The sequence below is a fragment of the Rattus rattus genome, chromosome 11, assembly GCF_011064425.1.
Source record: "Rattus rattus isolate New Zealand chromosome 11, Rrattus_CSIRO_v1, whole genome shotgun sequence".
Classification (NCBI taxonomy): domain Eukaryota; kingdom Metazoa; phylum Chordata; class Mammalia; order Rodentia; family Muridae; genus Rattus; species Rattus rattus.
This window is the reverse complement of record NC_046164.1, coordinates 19,372,265-19,389,302: the sequence shown is the minus strand read 5'-3', so window position 1 is coordinate 19,389,302 and position 17,038 is coordinate 19,372,265.

The following is a 17,038-nucleotide window of genomic DNA, read 5'->3' as shown; positions in this document are numbered from 1 at the left end:
TATGTTTTCCTGGAATTCTTTCAGGCATTTTTGAGATTCCTCTCTGTAGGCTTCTACTTGTTCTCTAAGGGAGTTCGTCATGTCTTTCTTGAAGTCCTCCAGCATCATGGTCAAATATGATTTTGAATCTAGATCTTGCTTTTCTGGTGTGTTTGGATATTCCATGTTTGTTTTAATGGGAGAATTGGGCTCCAATGGTGCCATGTAGTCTTGGTTTCTGTTGCTTGGGTTCCTGCGCTTGCCTCTCGCCATCAAATTATCTCTAGTGTTACTTTGTTCTGCTATTTCTGACAGTGGCTAAGCTGTCCTATAGGCCTGTGTGTCAGGAGTGATGTAGACCTGTTTTCCTCTCTTTCAGTCAGTTATGGGGACAGAATGTTCTGCTTTCGGGCGTGTAGTTTTTCCTCTCTACAGGTCTTCAGCTGTTCCTGTGGACCTGTGCCTTGAGTTCACCAGGCAGGTCACTTGCAGCAGAAAAGTTGGTCTTACCTGTGGTCCCGAGGCTCAAGTTCGCTCGCGGGGTGCTGCCCACGGGCTCTCCGCGGCGGCAGCGACCAGGAAGATCTGCGCCGCCCCTTCCGGGAGCCTCCGTGCACCAGGGTTCCAGATGGATTCTGGTGCTTTCCTCTGGAATCAGTAATGTGTGCAGAGAGCAGTCTCTTCTGGTTTCACAGGCGTGTCTGCCTCTCTGAAGGTTTAGCTCTCCCTCCCACGGGATTTGGGTGCAGAGAACTGTTTATCCGGTCTGTTTCCTTCAGGTTCCGGCAGTGTCTCAGGCAGGGCTCCTGCCGCTCCTGGGCCCTCCCCCTCTGCCCACATTTCTGACTCCAGAGAAAACACCAAATGCCATCTGGGACCCAGGTGCACGGGGGCTCCACCAAAGGGCGGCACAGGCCCTCCTGGTTGCTGCCCTCACAGAGAGCTCAAAAGCAGCCCCCCATGAGCGACTTGAGCAATGGGACCACATGTAACACCAACTTTTCTGCTCCACACGACCTGCCTGGTGGACTCAGGACACAGGCCCACAGGAACAGCTCAAGACCAGTAGACAGGAAAGACTACATGCCCGAAAGCAGAACACTCTGTTCCCATAACTGGCTGAAAGAAAACAGGAAAATAGGTCTACAGCACTCCTGACACACAGGCCTATAGGATGGTCTAGTCACTGTCAGAAATAGCAGAACAAGGTAACACCAGAGACAACCTGATGGTGAGAGGCAAGCACAAGAACCCAAGCAACAGAAACCAAGACTACATGGCATCATCGGAGGCCAATTCTCCCCACTAAAGCAAACACTGATTATCCAAACACACCAGAAAAGCAAGATCCAGATTTAAAATCACATTTGATCATGATGCTAGAAGACTTCGAGAAAGACATGAAGAACTCCCTTAGAGAAACACATGAAAACATAAATAAACAAGTAAAAGCATATAGAGAGGAATCACAAAAATCCCTGAAAGAATTACATGAAAACACAAACAAACAGGTGAAGGAATTAAAATTGGAAATAGAAGCAGTAAAGAAAGGACACAGGGAAACAACCTTCACAAAATCATAGAAGAAAACTTCCCTAACCTAGAGAAAGAGATGTCCATAAACATGCAAGAAGCCTACAGAACTCCAAATAGATTGGACCAGAAAAGAAAATCCTCCTGTCACATAATAGTCAAAACTCCAAATGCACAAAATAAAGAAAGAATATTAAAAGCAGTAAGGGTAAAAGGTCAAGTAACATATAAAGCCAGACCTATCAGAATCACACCAGACTTCTCACAGAGACTATGAAAGCCAGGATATCCTGGAAAGATGTCATACAGACCCTAAGAAAAAACAAGTGCCAGCCCAGGTAAATGTATTCTGCAAAACTCTCAATTAACATAGATGGAGAAACCAAGATATTCCATGGCAAAATTAAATTTACAGAATATCTTTCTACAAATCCAGCACATACAAAGGATAATAAATGGTAAAGCACAACATAAGGAGGCAAGCTACACCCTAGAAAAAGCAAGAAACTAATCATCTTGGCAACAAAACAAAGAGAAGTAAAGCACACAAACATAACCTCACATCCAAATATGAATGTAACAGGAAGCAATAATCACTATTCCTTAATATCTCTCAACATCAATGGTCTCAACTACCCAATAGAAACACGTAGATTAACAAACTAGATACGCAATGAGGACTCTCATTCTGCTGCCTATAGGAAACACACCTCAGAAACAAAGACAGACACTACCTCAGAGTGAAAGGCTGGAAAACAACTTTCCAAGCAAATGGTCTGAAGAAGCAAGCTGGAGTAGCCATTCTAATATCGAATAAAATCAATTTTCAACCAAAAGACATCAAAAAAGATAAGGAAGGACACTTCATATTCATCAAAGGAAAAATCCACCAAGATGAACTCTCAATCCTAAATATCTATACTCCAAATTCAAAGGCAACTACATAAAAGAAACCTTACTAAAGCTCAAAGCACATATTGCACCTCACACAATAATAGTAGGGCACCAATAGCAGGAGAAACTGTTGGTCCTGGCAAGGCTGGACCACCCAGTGTAGGGGAATGTCAGGGTGGGGAAATAGGAAGGTGTGGGTGGTTAGGGGGTGGGGACACACTTATAGAAGATGGGGTGGTGGGATGGGATAGGGGGGTTATAAATGAGAAACTGGGAATAGGAATAACATTTGTAATGTAAATTTTTAAAAATCTATAAAAAAGAAAAAGAAAAAAATATCCTGAGTGAGGTAACCCAATCACACAGACACACAAAAATGGAATGCACTTACTGATATGTAGATATTAGCTCAAAAGCTTGGAATACCTGAGAAAAAATTCATAGATCATGTGAAGCCCAAGAAGAAGAAAGACCAAAATGTAAATGTTTCATTCCTTCTTAGAAGGGAGAACAAAATACTCATAGGAGGAAATACAAGGGCAAAGAGTGGAGTGGGGACTGAAGACATGGTCATACAAAAACTGCCCTACTTTGGGATCGAACCCATATGCTTTCACCAAACCCAGTCACTATTACTGATGCCAAGAAGTTCTTGCTCCCAGGAGCCAGGAGAGGCTTTGCCAGAGCTCTACTAATACAGATGAGGATGCATACAGCAAACCATGGGACTGAACAAGAGGACTCCAAAGGAGGAGTTAGAGGAAAGACTGACCGTGCTGGAGGGGTTTGCAACAACATAGGAAGAATAACAATACCAACCAACCAGACCCCACCAGCACTCCCAGAGACTAAACCACCAACCAATGAGTACACATGGAGGGACCCATGACTGCAGGCACATATGTAGAAGAGGATGGCATTGTCCTGTGTTAATAGGAGGGAAAGCAAAAAAAAAAAAATAGGAAGAAAGGAAGGAAGGAAGGAAAGAAGGAAGGAAGGAATACAAAAAATAAAAATGAAAAATAAATTCCTACAAGATATAAGCTGTTTTTAAAAAGGGTTTTGTGAGTAGAGAAGTGGGAATGATTTGAGATACATTTGAGTAGAGAAAAAAGTTTTAAAACGTAGAATATTAAATATCAAGGCCTAAAGTAATCTATCAAAAAAAAGTATAGATTTAAGGAGAGCACAATTATTAATAAACTCTTACAGCAAGAGTTGATCATATAAGTGGCTATTAGCCCAAATGCTTGAATTACCCTAGATGCCTAGAACAAATGAAACTCAAGACGGATGATCAAAATGTGAATGCTTCACTCCTTCTTTAAAAGGGGAACAAGAATACCCTTGGCAGGGAATAGGGAGGCAAAGATTAAAACAGACACAGAAGGAACACCCATTCAGAGCCTGCCCCACATGTGGCCCATACATATACAGCCACCCAATTAGACAAGATGGATGATGCAAAGAAGTGCAGACCGACAGGAGTCGGATGTAGATCTCTCCTGAGAGACACAGCCAGAATACAGCAAATACAGAGGCGAATGCCAGCAGCAAACCACTGAACTGAGAATAGGACCCCGTTGAAGGAATCAGAGAAAGAACTGGAAGAGCTTGAAGGGGCTCGAGACCCCATATGTACAACAATGCCAAGCAACCAGAGCTTCCAGGGACTAAGCCACTACCTAAAGGCTATACATGGACTGACCCTGGACTCTGACCTCATAGGTAGCAATGAATATCCTAGTAAGAGCACCAGTGGAAGGGGAAGCCCTGGGTCCTGCTAAGACTGAACCCCCAGTGAACATGATTGTTGGGGGAGGGCAGCAATGGGGGAAGGTGGGGAGGGGGAACACCCATAAAGAAGGGGAGGGGGAGGGATTAGGGGGATGTTTGCCCGGAAACCGGGAAAGGGAATAACACTCAAAATGTAAATAAGAAATACTCAAGTTAATAAAAAAAATAAAAAAAAAAAGAGTTGTTCATAGTGTTTGGGAATTAGATTGCAGGCCTTGCGATTAGTCAGAACTAGCTCCCCCCAAATCAATCATGAACGTATAGCTGATTTACTGCATCAGTGGAATTCAGAGTATATAGCTTTGTCTAGAATACTTGTTTCATGTTAACTGACTTACAAGCTTCTTCTAGAAAACCATGACAGAGGATGCAGAAAATTACAGAAATATGTGTTTTATAAATGATTTTTTATGCTCGTAATGTGATTGTAGCCTTCAGATTATAGATATTAGTCTCTCTGTGCAGTGTTGATCATATGGATCAGGTCCATTATTATATGTTTTGTCTGTGGAATAAAATCCACATGTTTCCTTTGTGTCCCTCAGTACCAGCCCTCTATAGAAACTTTTATCCTCTTCCAATTGAAGATACGTTCTCACCAAAGGTGCTATATAACCACCTGGCTATCAGTATCTCAGTCATAGGCACGTTTAATTTAGTTAGTGGGCAAAAAAGTATTAGACTTGATTGATTAAAAAAACATACTTGAAATTCACTGTTTGGGAGTTGGAGTGGATCCAGAAGCTATTGAGGGAAGCAGATGGATATGTTTCCAATGCACTATGTAAATTTCTCAAAAAAATTAATATTCTTGTATTCTTGTTAATTAAAATTGGACAAGCTCATGAAAGCTAAACAACATACTACAGTATGATAATTATGTAAATGATGCAATTAAGTAGAAAATTAACAAACAACCCAAGAATACAAACAGAATATACCAAAATGTATGGGACAAAATGAACATGATTGAGTGATAAATGTTTACAAGAGTAAGTGCCTACTGTGTGTGTGTGTGTGTGTGTGTGTGTGTGTGTGTGTGTGGGTGTGACAGACAGACAGACAGGCAGGCAGGCAGACATATTTTATGTAAATGTTTTTTATGGTTATGTTTGAGTTCTTGGGAAAAACAACAACAAAACAAAAACAAACAAACAACAACAAAACCCAAGAACATCAAGTAAAACTAGATAGAAATATGTAACCAAAATTAGGTATGCAAATTAATGAGATGGAAATATGATAAAAATATAATGGACCAATCAAACAATTATATGTTTGAAAAGATTGATAAGTTTGATGTATCTCCTCCAAAAGAGATTGATAATTCAAACCAATAATACTTTATTTGAAAATAAAAACATTTCAACAGACACAAGAAATTCAAACTCCTCAGGATATCACTTGAATAATCTGAAGTCCACTAAATTGGAAAATGTATAAGAAATGAGAAGGTGTGTGAGTGTTTGTGTGTGTGTGTGTGTGTGTGTGTGTGTGTGTGTGTGGTGCCTTACTCACATAAGGATTAAGTAAATAATTTAAAGTGCCACATAACAACCAATGAGCTGGAAATAATTTAAAACCCTGACTCTAAAACAAAACAAAACAAACAAACAAACAAACAAAAAAGCCCTGGCCCAGAAGTATTCAGCATAGGGCTCTAGCAAATATTCAATGTAAAGCTAACACTAGTACTCTTAAAATTATTCTGTAAACCCCTCTTGTTCTCTCTTGCTCTGGCTCTTGGCTCTTGCTTCCTGCTTCGGTTCTCTCACCATTCCCTATCCCCGCCCCCTCTGTCCACGTGCTCATGGCCAACCTCTACTCATCTACTCCTCTGTTTCTCTATTTTCTCTCTCTCTGCCTTTCTGCCACTTGAAAACACATTTGCTAAGGACCAATGGGATACGGGTGGAGGGTTTAAAGAGTGTCCTAAAGGATTAAAAAGTAAGCTTGGGATGGTATTGTCATGAGCTTGCTGCAGAGTTCTCAAGTGCGCCAAGAGTCTGAGTTGTTGATTCCATGCCACCTCCTGCCCAACTCCCAAGTGCATGTAAGGTCATGTGGGGGGCAGTACATGGAATAAAGTAGCAATCTATAAATTTCATCATAAGAGTTTTCAATATCTTATTTCTTACCTAATTGCAGTTTGAAATCAGGTTAAAAATGAATATTAATCTTCACAGGTAACCCAACCATAAAGTAGCTTGCCCAAATCCTCAACGCAAATTTTCCCTAACTTCTACTCATATCTCTTCCCAAAATACTAGGCCATGATTTTGGTGTGAAAGTACCCCCACTTTCCTCTGAAATGCATTCCACAACTTCTACTATTTTCTTTCATGTTCAAGTCTGTGTTACTATTACCAGTAGTTTTAAGAACCCATAATTGGTTGGTCCATTTATTCTTAATTACTTAGTTATGGTTACTATTACTATGTTAAAACACCAAAAGAAAATATGAGAGGAAAGGGTTTATTTCACATACTATAATCCACCACTAAAACAAGAGAGGACAAGAAATGAAACCAGAATGAGAACTTGTAGGCAAGAACTGATGCAGAGGATATGGAGAGGTGTTTTTTACTAGCTTGTTCTTAATGTCTTCCTCAGCCCGGTTTCTTGCATTTATTTGTTTGGTGGCTTGCTTGCTTGCTTGCTTGCTTGCTTGCTTGCTTGCTTGCTTGTTTTATATGTGTGTACTTATGCATGCATGTGTGTGTGTGCATGCACACATGCATATGTGTGTGATATTGTATTTAGACATCCCATTTTTATCTGTGCATGGATGTGTGCATATTCATGTTTGTGTGCCCCTTCTACCTGAACATGATTGGACCTCTGTGGGAGAGGAGATGATTAGTTCTATGGTACTATATGTTCCAGGGTGGAGTGGTACACAAGGAGGCTGCTGGATTTCTTATAGAAGCCAAGAGAAGCAACTGAGAGACGTCAACGCCCACAATAGGCTAGGCTCTCCCCCATCATCAACTAATTAAGAAATGCCCTACAGGCTTGTCTATAGCCTAGACTTATATGGGCATTTTCTTAATTGAAGTTTCCTTCTTTCAGATGACTTAGCTCATGTCAAGTTGACATAAAACTAACCAGCACACTTAGGAAAGGTGTGGCTTTGCAAGCTTGTTAATCTAAAATGTAGGAATTCCTATTTTCAGCTAAAAGACTTGATTCTCAGTCTTCTTTTCAATTCCAATTAACCTGCAGGTTCTTTACTAGCACAGTGTCCATCCTGGCTCAAGGTCCACCCTAGTTCAACATTTGTTCACCAGTGTGTCCATAGTCTGTGGTCTCACATCTCTCTTCTTACACTTTGAATTAGGAGAACCAAACTGTTCACCTGTGGATGCTCACTACATCCTTTAGTGAGGTAGTTATCGGCCCATCATGCATTGTCTACCACCTGAGGACCTGTGATTCAGTCCTTTGATTTTGTTTGGACTTATTATTTACAAATTCATTATGTTTATTTGGTGGACTTATTAGTGTGTATTTTAGAGTTTCATCATTACATTTCCGTATGAGCCCATAATTCACGTAGATCATTGTCTTTCACTAGTGTTACTCTTCTCATTCTTACATTCCCTTTCTATATGCCTAACAGCCCAACCCTGACTTCAATTTTTATTTTAACATGCAAATTTATATCCTAATCTTTCTGAATATCACACTGACCTTGATTTTTACTCTCAAATGCTTACTATGCCTAAAATATTACAGTCAAGTGTACCATTAGACTAAGGTCAGTGACCTCTATGGAACAGTTAGGGGAAGGATGGGAGGAGCTGAAATGGATAGCAACCCTATAAGAAGACCAACAGTGTCAAAAAAACCAAACACCTGGGTACTCCCAACCAAAGAGCACACATGACCCGGTCCAAGAGGCCCTGGTACATATCTAACAGTGGACTGCCTGGTATCAGTAAAAGAGGTTTCCCTAATCCTATAGAGATTTGATACCCCAGGAAAAAAGATCCTGTGGGGGGCACCCTCTGAGAGGTGAAGGTGATTGAGAGACGAAACCAAGAAAGGGGACAACATTTGGGACATAAATAAAAATAATTGGTTGGGGATTTAGATCAGTGGTAGAGCGCTTGCCCAGCAAGTGCAAGGCCCTGGGTTCAGTCCCCAGCTCCGAAAAAAAAAAAAAGAAAGAAAGAAAAAAACTAATTTTTAAAAGTCTAGGATATACCCCTTGAGGTAAAGGAGATGTTTTCTGTCATTTCCATTAATTTATTTATTTATTCACTTTACATCCTAATCACATTCTCCCCTCTCCTACCAGTCCATCCCTCCCACTTACCCTTCTTCTCTCCCTCCTAACCCCCACATCCACTTCACTTCTGAGAAAGACTAGGCCTTCATTGGATATTAAAAATCCTCCACCTCACATCATTGCAGTATTGTGTGTTTCCTCTCCCACTTAGACTAGATAAGGAAACCTATTTAGGGGAACAGGATCCACAGGAAGGCAACAGATTCAGAGAAAGCCCATGCCCCCAGTTATTAGGAACCCACATAAAGACCAAGCTGCCCATCTCCAATATATGTGCAGGAGCCCTAGGTTTCAGTCCTTACATGCTCTTTGGTTGGTGGCTCAGTCTCTGGGAGCCACCTTCAGGTTAGTTAACTTTGTTCATCTTCTTGTGGGATTGCCTATGCCCTCTAGTTTATTCAATCCTTCCTGGAACTGTTCCAGAGCACTTCTTGAGATCCAGGTAATGTTTGGCTCTGTGTCTATGCAATTGTTTCAACCATCTGCTGGCTGTGGAACAGTTAAGATAGTTTGTTGTCTATATGCATAAGGCTATCATGTATAGTGTCAGGGATTGGTTCTTGACCACAGGATGGATCTCAAGTTGGGCAAGTCTTTGGTTAGCCATTCCCTCAGATTATGCTCCATTTTTGTTCCTGCATTTCTTGTAGGCAAGATTTATTTGGGGTCAAGGGTTTGGTGAGTGGGTTGGTATCCTTGTCTCTACACTAGGAGTGGCCAGTTCATGCTCCATATCTCCAAATACAAGGAGTCTTAGCTGGAGTCCCCTGATACTGTCCCTGGAGCTTTCCCCAACCCTGGTCTCTGGCACTTTCTAGAGATGACCCACTCCATGGATATCCGTTCCCTTTACAGGTCTGGCCCAGCCCCCTCTCCCCAGCTCTCAATACACCTGATCTCTCATAGATTCAGGAGTCAACAAATTGTACAGCCTCAATACTATGGAAAGTTTGAAGAGAATGCTCGAGTGCCTGGATTTGATAAATAACACAGGATAGTAAAGGGATATGTATAACTTGTTTGTTTCACCAACTGATATTTTACTTATCTCAGGTTTCCATGTCCATATGTCATTTGCTGTGTGCTTCTGTGGAGGATTATGTGTCCCATGTCTGCTCCACCAAAGGGCTTGGCCGCTTGGGGAGGTAGGACTCAGGAAGTGTTGACCACACTTAACCTATGTTGACCCCGAGCAGGTGTCAAGCCATAGTGAAGCCCTAGGACACTGCTCGGAGGGTGGGGAAGTACAGTCTGAGGCACAGCACAGCTGAGGCAGGTCCCCAGGCCTATGACAAGGCCAGGGTCATCTGGATCTCAGGATCTTAGACAGGATTCTCAAGATTCTTCCCAGGATTCACTGGGAGCCAAGGAGAGCTGAAAATGGAATGGGAGCTTGTGGGCTGTATTTGGCCTGGGGCCCAAGACCAGAGGAGGAGAGGAGATCCAGCTGGTCCTGCAGAGGAGAGTGCTTGGCTTGACCATGGCGGTGGGCTTGAGGTAGGTGGTGATTGTAGCTGGGCACACAGAGGGACTTTCTATGGAAGACTATATGACAGCTCTATAGTGGAAAGCCTCCTCTGTGCCTCTTAAGAGAGGATCCCGGTGAAAAGAGGCATCCGTGGATTTAAGGCATTTAATGCCATGGCAGAAAGTGGATGAGTAAAACCTTACCCCTATTCTCAGGGTGGGTCTACAGGGAGGAATTTCTAGGAAGAAAAGTTTATTGGCTAAGCCCTTCAGGCCTTTAGGTACCTCATTAAAATGGAGATCTGTCTAAGTGACCACAGGTCAAGTCCTCTACATGTGGAGGGGCCTAGAGCATCGCCCTTACGTGGCTGATGGCCAAAAAAATTTATGGGGAACTGCAGCTAGTGACAGGGCCTGGTGCCTGAGAACAGGCGAAACACCTACCACCTACTCATAGCTTCAAGGTTACTGGGGTTTCAAACCTTAGCTCAAACAAGAACCAAGCTACCTTTCACTGTCCCACACTTCTGAATTCAGGAAATTTCACCAGGAATGAACAGCAGACTGCTGTTTTCATTGTGCCTGGGGCACAGAGAATGAGACTTCAAATGAGACAAATGATTGTGTGCAAAAATAATTGATGAAATTGGATACCCTCTCTCTTCCTAACTAGAACTTTCAAAGGGCCTCAAAAGAAACTGAAGACATAAAATATGTGAATTTAATGTAGCAATTTTACTGTTATATGTAAGAAAAATCATTGTAAATAATTTCATTTACAATAAAAAATAATTACATTAACTTCATTTGCAATTTATAAAATTTATAGTAAAATTATTTACTGATATATGTATAATATCTACCAACAATATTATGAACCCTAGAACCAAAATACACTGTCTTCCAACAACCACATATTTTTCTGACATTATGATGGTTACACGTTTTATAATTTTTAGAGAATTTTTAAAAGAAAACCATTTTGTGACTACTATTTTAAGAGAAAATTTTGCACATAGTATTGTCTATGCACATTTTCAATAGTCCTTGACACTTTATACAAATTGGTTTGGCAACATGATCAGTGCATAATTTTGTCATCCTAGTACCCAGCCTGGTCACTGAAATGCTCAAACAACTTTTCTCATTTAATGAAATATGCATAAAATTAAAGGAATTGTCTTATAGAACAAAACACTTACAGTGGAAGAATTAGGACAAGAGTGCAGATCCCAAGAATCTACACAGAGATGAGGGAAATTTCATTAGCTACCACATCCTAACTACAGTTAGTGGGAGGATTTAGAGCAAACCTCACCTCTGTCATGGAATATGTAGCTGTGAACTAACAGAATCCTTACCACAAAACAGGAGAACGAAGAGAAACACCTCGTGATTGTCTTCATACCTGAAAACACATGAAAAATGTAAACATGTTCACATGGTCATGCAAAAATCACTCACAGAGTCATGGATAAATATTTACACAAACCACATATACATAATAACAAAGCAGATTTAGTTGAAAGGTATTATTTCACTTCACCACGTTCCATGTCTCCATCTTAGATCCCACAATTACTGTCACTAAAACACTTCTACAGGTACCCTCCATTCTGAAGTCAATAGAAAAAGTACTGTAGTGGTTGGATACAGACACATTATATGCATGTCCAACTTTACATAAAATGCTTAATAAAAATTCATAATTCTGTGGTGTACCATATGCTTAACTGATGAGTGTATTTTCTTTTTGTTTCTAATATAAAAGTGAATAGTGGCAATAACAAATATTAACATGCTTTACAAGTTAATTTTTGAAGTGATGGAATATATCATAAAGGTATTTTAGTACATTGTGGATATGCGAAGATACAGAATAAGGGCCCAAGACAGCAAACTACACAATGCACAGTATCACCTGGCTAAGTCATAAATATAAAAACCTACATAGTCTACAATTGTGTGTGTGTGTAGCAATATCAAGTCTGAGCAATTAATCAAAACTGTTTTATATTTCTATTTAAAATGCACTGAGAAATATTGTGTTTTTCTTTCACATTTTAGAGCCTCATGAATATAAAGGTTTCTAAGTAAGAATAAGTAACATCTCTGCTCCCTCCTGCATAGAGGAAAGATCCATCACCAGGGAAGCTTGCTACAGAACAGCCTAATGTTTATGGAAACTGGGATCCAGGAGGGAGTCAGGAAAGTGGAGCTACAAACATGGGAAACAAAATTGGGAGAGCAGCATTGAGGTACAGAGATACTGTATTGCACAGTAGCATCCATGTTTATGCCCCCTTTGCAGCAATGGGGAATCCACATGAGTTCTATAGTAACCAACTATCACACTGGCAGTATAAGGAAGAGTCAGATTGCCAGTACCTAAGGCAAATTTCATAAAGATGGGGAAAGCAGCAACCATTCTAATCCAGACCTATTCTGAGGTTAAACTAGTTTGTCAGAATCCTCTTATTTCTGTCATGTAGCATGTGCAGTATGCCAGTGGACACGGGCACTCATTATTATTAGGACAGTGTGGAAGCCTCCTGACAGTCCTCTGGGCTCCACCTAGGGGCTACAGAACCTACAACAGCTTTCTATATCAACAAAATTTTATTTGTGGAGTGGCAAAGTATTTACCAAGACATCCTCTAATTAAGACAAACACTAAATCTTTATATAATAGTAAATTTTTCCGAGGACTTGTTGCAACTGTTCACCAACAGATATGGCCAGATGATCAGTATATTAAGACAGAACATAAACACAGTCTGTATATATGTCTCTTTTCTTACTTATGAAGACCTGTTTGGGAATGTTCTTGATTAAGTGTCCCTGCACTTCTCTACCCTCACAGCACAGGTTCTTGGAGCTCATAGGAAATGCAAGGATACTTTCATTGTACAGGATAATAACTGCATTCTTAGCTACATCCTGCTTATCTCTACAGTCTGCTTCTTCTGCCCCTAGCTCTGTATCAGGTATCCAGCATGACCATATGCATCCTGCAACAAAGCACATTTGGTGTCATGCTCACAATTCCCATTTTTAATGTAATGATCAAGCTAAGTTCAGTGTGTGGTTCTTGCTTTCAAGTGTACTGCTCAGGAACAAATATGAGAGGACTGTGGGTAAATGGGGCACCTTTGTTATTTCTATTGTATCCTGGTCATACTTGTTCTCTTTGGAATCTTTATGATAACATCTACCTTTATTGGCACTGATATACACTCTGAGCATGGTTAGATCACCATTTTCTTTGCTTGCAACAAAGCTCAATTATTACATTCCACATATCCATTGAATACTTGGACTTCTTGGCTGTATGGAATTTCAGTTGACTTTATTGGCCAGAAATCTTCCCGAAAGACTCAAGAAAGCCAAGGTTCCAACATTGAGTATGTCAGTGTTCTACACTGGTGGGGTGACCTTCCTCACTGTCTTCCTCAGCAACAAAGAGAAGGGCAGAACAATATTTCCAAGGTAACACCAATCACTAAGTTAGGATACAGATTGAATCTATTTATGAGTGTTTTTCCTTTTTATGATGATCGTTTTCTATTAGAGATACTATTGCTATTTCCATTATAAGCTGTGATACTTGATTTTTGTCAGTTTTACACATCCAAGCCACACTGGAAATAGGAATCTCAACTGAAGAATTACCTCCATCATCTTTATTTGTATGCACTTGTATAAGGTATGATCCTAAAGAATGATTAATGTGAAACTGCAAAATTTCTGTGGACATTGTCACCCTCTAGTAAGTGGCTTTGGATGACATAAGAAAAGGGACTGTAGACACCAGAGATAACAAGGCAGTAAGAAGCATTTTATGGACTCTTAGTTAGTTCCTGCATCCAAGTTCTTCCCTTTGCTTCTCTAGATGAACTGTCAACTGAGGTACTTAGGTTAATAAACCCTTTTTTCTTGCATGTTTCTTTTGGCCATGATGTTTGTTGCAACAATAGAAACTATGACATCTGGAACGAGTTATGTTGTCTTAGGTGGGATTCAGAAAATTATAGAATTCTAAAGCACTATAAGAAATTGATTTGAAAGTGGAAACATGAGTGAACATAATCAGAGTATAGATCACAGTGATAGCATGACACATTGTTGCTGCATCTCACAGAGGTACTAATTTCTTCTCAGCATTGCAATGTACTCTGTGCATATTTGAAATGTTAGGTGTCAAACTCAGAAGGACATTGTATATGAAAGGATGCCAAGGTTCATATTATACATACAGTATAAGGACCCTGAACTTTATGTGCAAAAACTCCATGTAAATTAGAATTCCACAATAGTGAAAAAAATGTATTATGATTAACATAGAGCATTGATTATAGTAATGTCATTGAAGTCTGTGAACACATTAATCACTCTAGCTAAAGGGTGTCATTATTTATTTTATCACAGTAAAAGTTAAAAACTTTTAATATAAATAGCACACACACACACACACACACACACACACACACACACACACACACACACCACTCACACATAAAAATTGTTTCAGACCATCAGTTATTCAAGTCTAGTGTCATAGGGGGTTGGGGATTTAGCTCAGTGGTAGAGCACTTGCCCTAGCAAGCACAAGGCCCTGGGTTCGGTCCCCAGCTCAAAAAAAAGAAAAAAAAAAGAAAAGAAAGAAAAAAAAAACCAAGTCTAGTGTCATCATTTCCTCAATGTATTTAGGGTCTTTTTGTTGTATTTTTAAACTGTTATTTGGTGTTGTTTTTTGGGATCTTGGTTTAATTATGTTTTTCCACTGTGTTTCCTGCCTCCAAATACTCCCTTATACCTATCACAGTATGCCTGAAATATAAATGCCATATTCATTGTTTTAGTGTGTATATGTATATATGTTTGTAAATATACACTGTAGATTCCATATAAAATTCATTTTAACTATTTCTCCAGGACTTATCATTTGGTACTAGACAACCAATCTGTGTTGCCTTCCCTGGGGATAACCATCTCTTCCATTTCCAGCTAAACAGTTCCATATAGTTATCATATAGGCTTGAAACCGTTCAATCTTTCAAAGAGCCAGTGTGGCATATTTATGGGTAACATGATCCTTTAGATAAAATTTTGGGCGTCATGTTGATGAAACCTTTAGTGTGCTTTCTCATAATTTCAATTTCAAGATTTTTCCTTTAATTTCTTCAATATTCTCTAAGTCTTCATTGTGGGAGGTTTTATAGATAGAGCCATTGCTTGCTTTTAACTATACATATTGGACTAAAAGAATCATTAATAAGTTGGTCCAGGTTGTCTTCTTTCTCTGTTTTCCTTTTCTTTTGAGTTATAAAGAGTACATTCTGACACCATACTGTTATTCAGTAGAAATACAACTTGTAGTTGGGCACCAGCCTGACCTTTGACAATATAATGACTTAAGTAAGTGTTGTTCACAGGAAAAATGCCTTTGCCCAGGATGTATGGAACAAAGAAACCCCTTAAATCTCAGAGAAAAAGTACATGGAAATATTATGAGTCAGAGATGCTAGGTTACTTTCAAGAAAGCAGTGTCATCCAGATCCCAAAGGAATGATGGATATATGAACTCATACAGATATAGGAGCATCCACAAGATGTACATAGGGGCAAAAATACAATATTCCAGTATGTAGAGGAGGAAAAGTACTCAAAATCAAACACCTACAAAAGATGTTGTTTACAATTTATAATTGTTACAAATGTAATAATGCTTTCTACAATAGAGTGCCATTGATTGCAGCACCTTATTCCAAGGAATGACCATACCTAGTAATTTAGGTGGCAAACATAAAAAAATTGCAAATACTTGTGTGTGTGTTTGTGTGTGTGTGTGTGTGTGTGTGTGTGTGTGTGTGTGTGTGTGTGTGTTGTGCAGGGCTTCTTGTATATGTCATTTTTTGAGCATTGTTTTATCATAATGTTTTTGATTGTTATGATTTTCATTTTATGATTAGTTTAAAGAGACAGAAAGACATGAAATTTGTTGCACAGTTAGTTGGTAGGATTGGGAAAAGTTTGCAAAAGAGAAATAAGAAAATATATTATTTGAAAATGTGGAATTAAAAATATAATTAAAATTTATTGTATAAAATATATATAAACAAATATGTAAATATATATATTTCAAAGAATTTGTGTTCCTGGGATTGATAAGAATTGCCCAAGATCATATGCAAAAAGATGCCCCAACATATAAAAAGACCGTGCTCCACTTATGTTCACATGGCCCTTATTTATAATAGCCAGAAGCTGGAAAGAACCCAGATGCCCTTCAACAGAGGAATGGATACAGAAAAATGGTACATCTACACAATGGAATATTACTCAGCTATCAAAACAACGACTTTATGAAATTCATAGGCAAATGGTTGGAACTGGAATATATCATCCTGAGTGAGCTAACAATCACAGAAAGACATACATGGTATGCACTCATTGATAAGTGGCTATTAGCCCAAATGCTTGAATTACCCTAGATGCCTAGAACAAATGAAACTCAAGACGGATGATCAAAATGTGAATGCTTCCTCCTTCTTTAAAGGGAACAAGAATACCCTTGGCAGGGAAGAGAGAGGCAAAGATTAAAACAGAGACTGAAGGAACACCCATTCAGAGCCTGCCCCACATGTGGCCCATGCATATACAGCCATCCAATTAGACAAGATGGATGAAGCAAAGAAGTGCAGACCGACAGGAGCGGATGTAGATCTCTCCTGAGAGACAGCCAGAATACAGCAAATACAGAGGCTTAATGCCAGCAGCAAACCACTGAACTGAGAATAGGACCCCGCTGAAGGAATCAGAGAAAAAGAACTGGAAAGAGCTTGAAGGGGCGAGAGACCCCATATGTACAACAATGCCAAGCAACCAGAGCTTCCAGGGACTAAGCCACTACCTAAAGACTATACATGGACTGACCCTGGACTCTGACCTCATAGGTAGCAATGAATATCCTAGTAAAGAGCACCAGTGGAAGGGAAGCCCTGGGTCCTGCTAAGACTGAACCCCAGTGAACTAGACTGTTGGGGGAGGGCGGCAATGGGGAGGGTGGGGAGG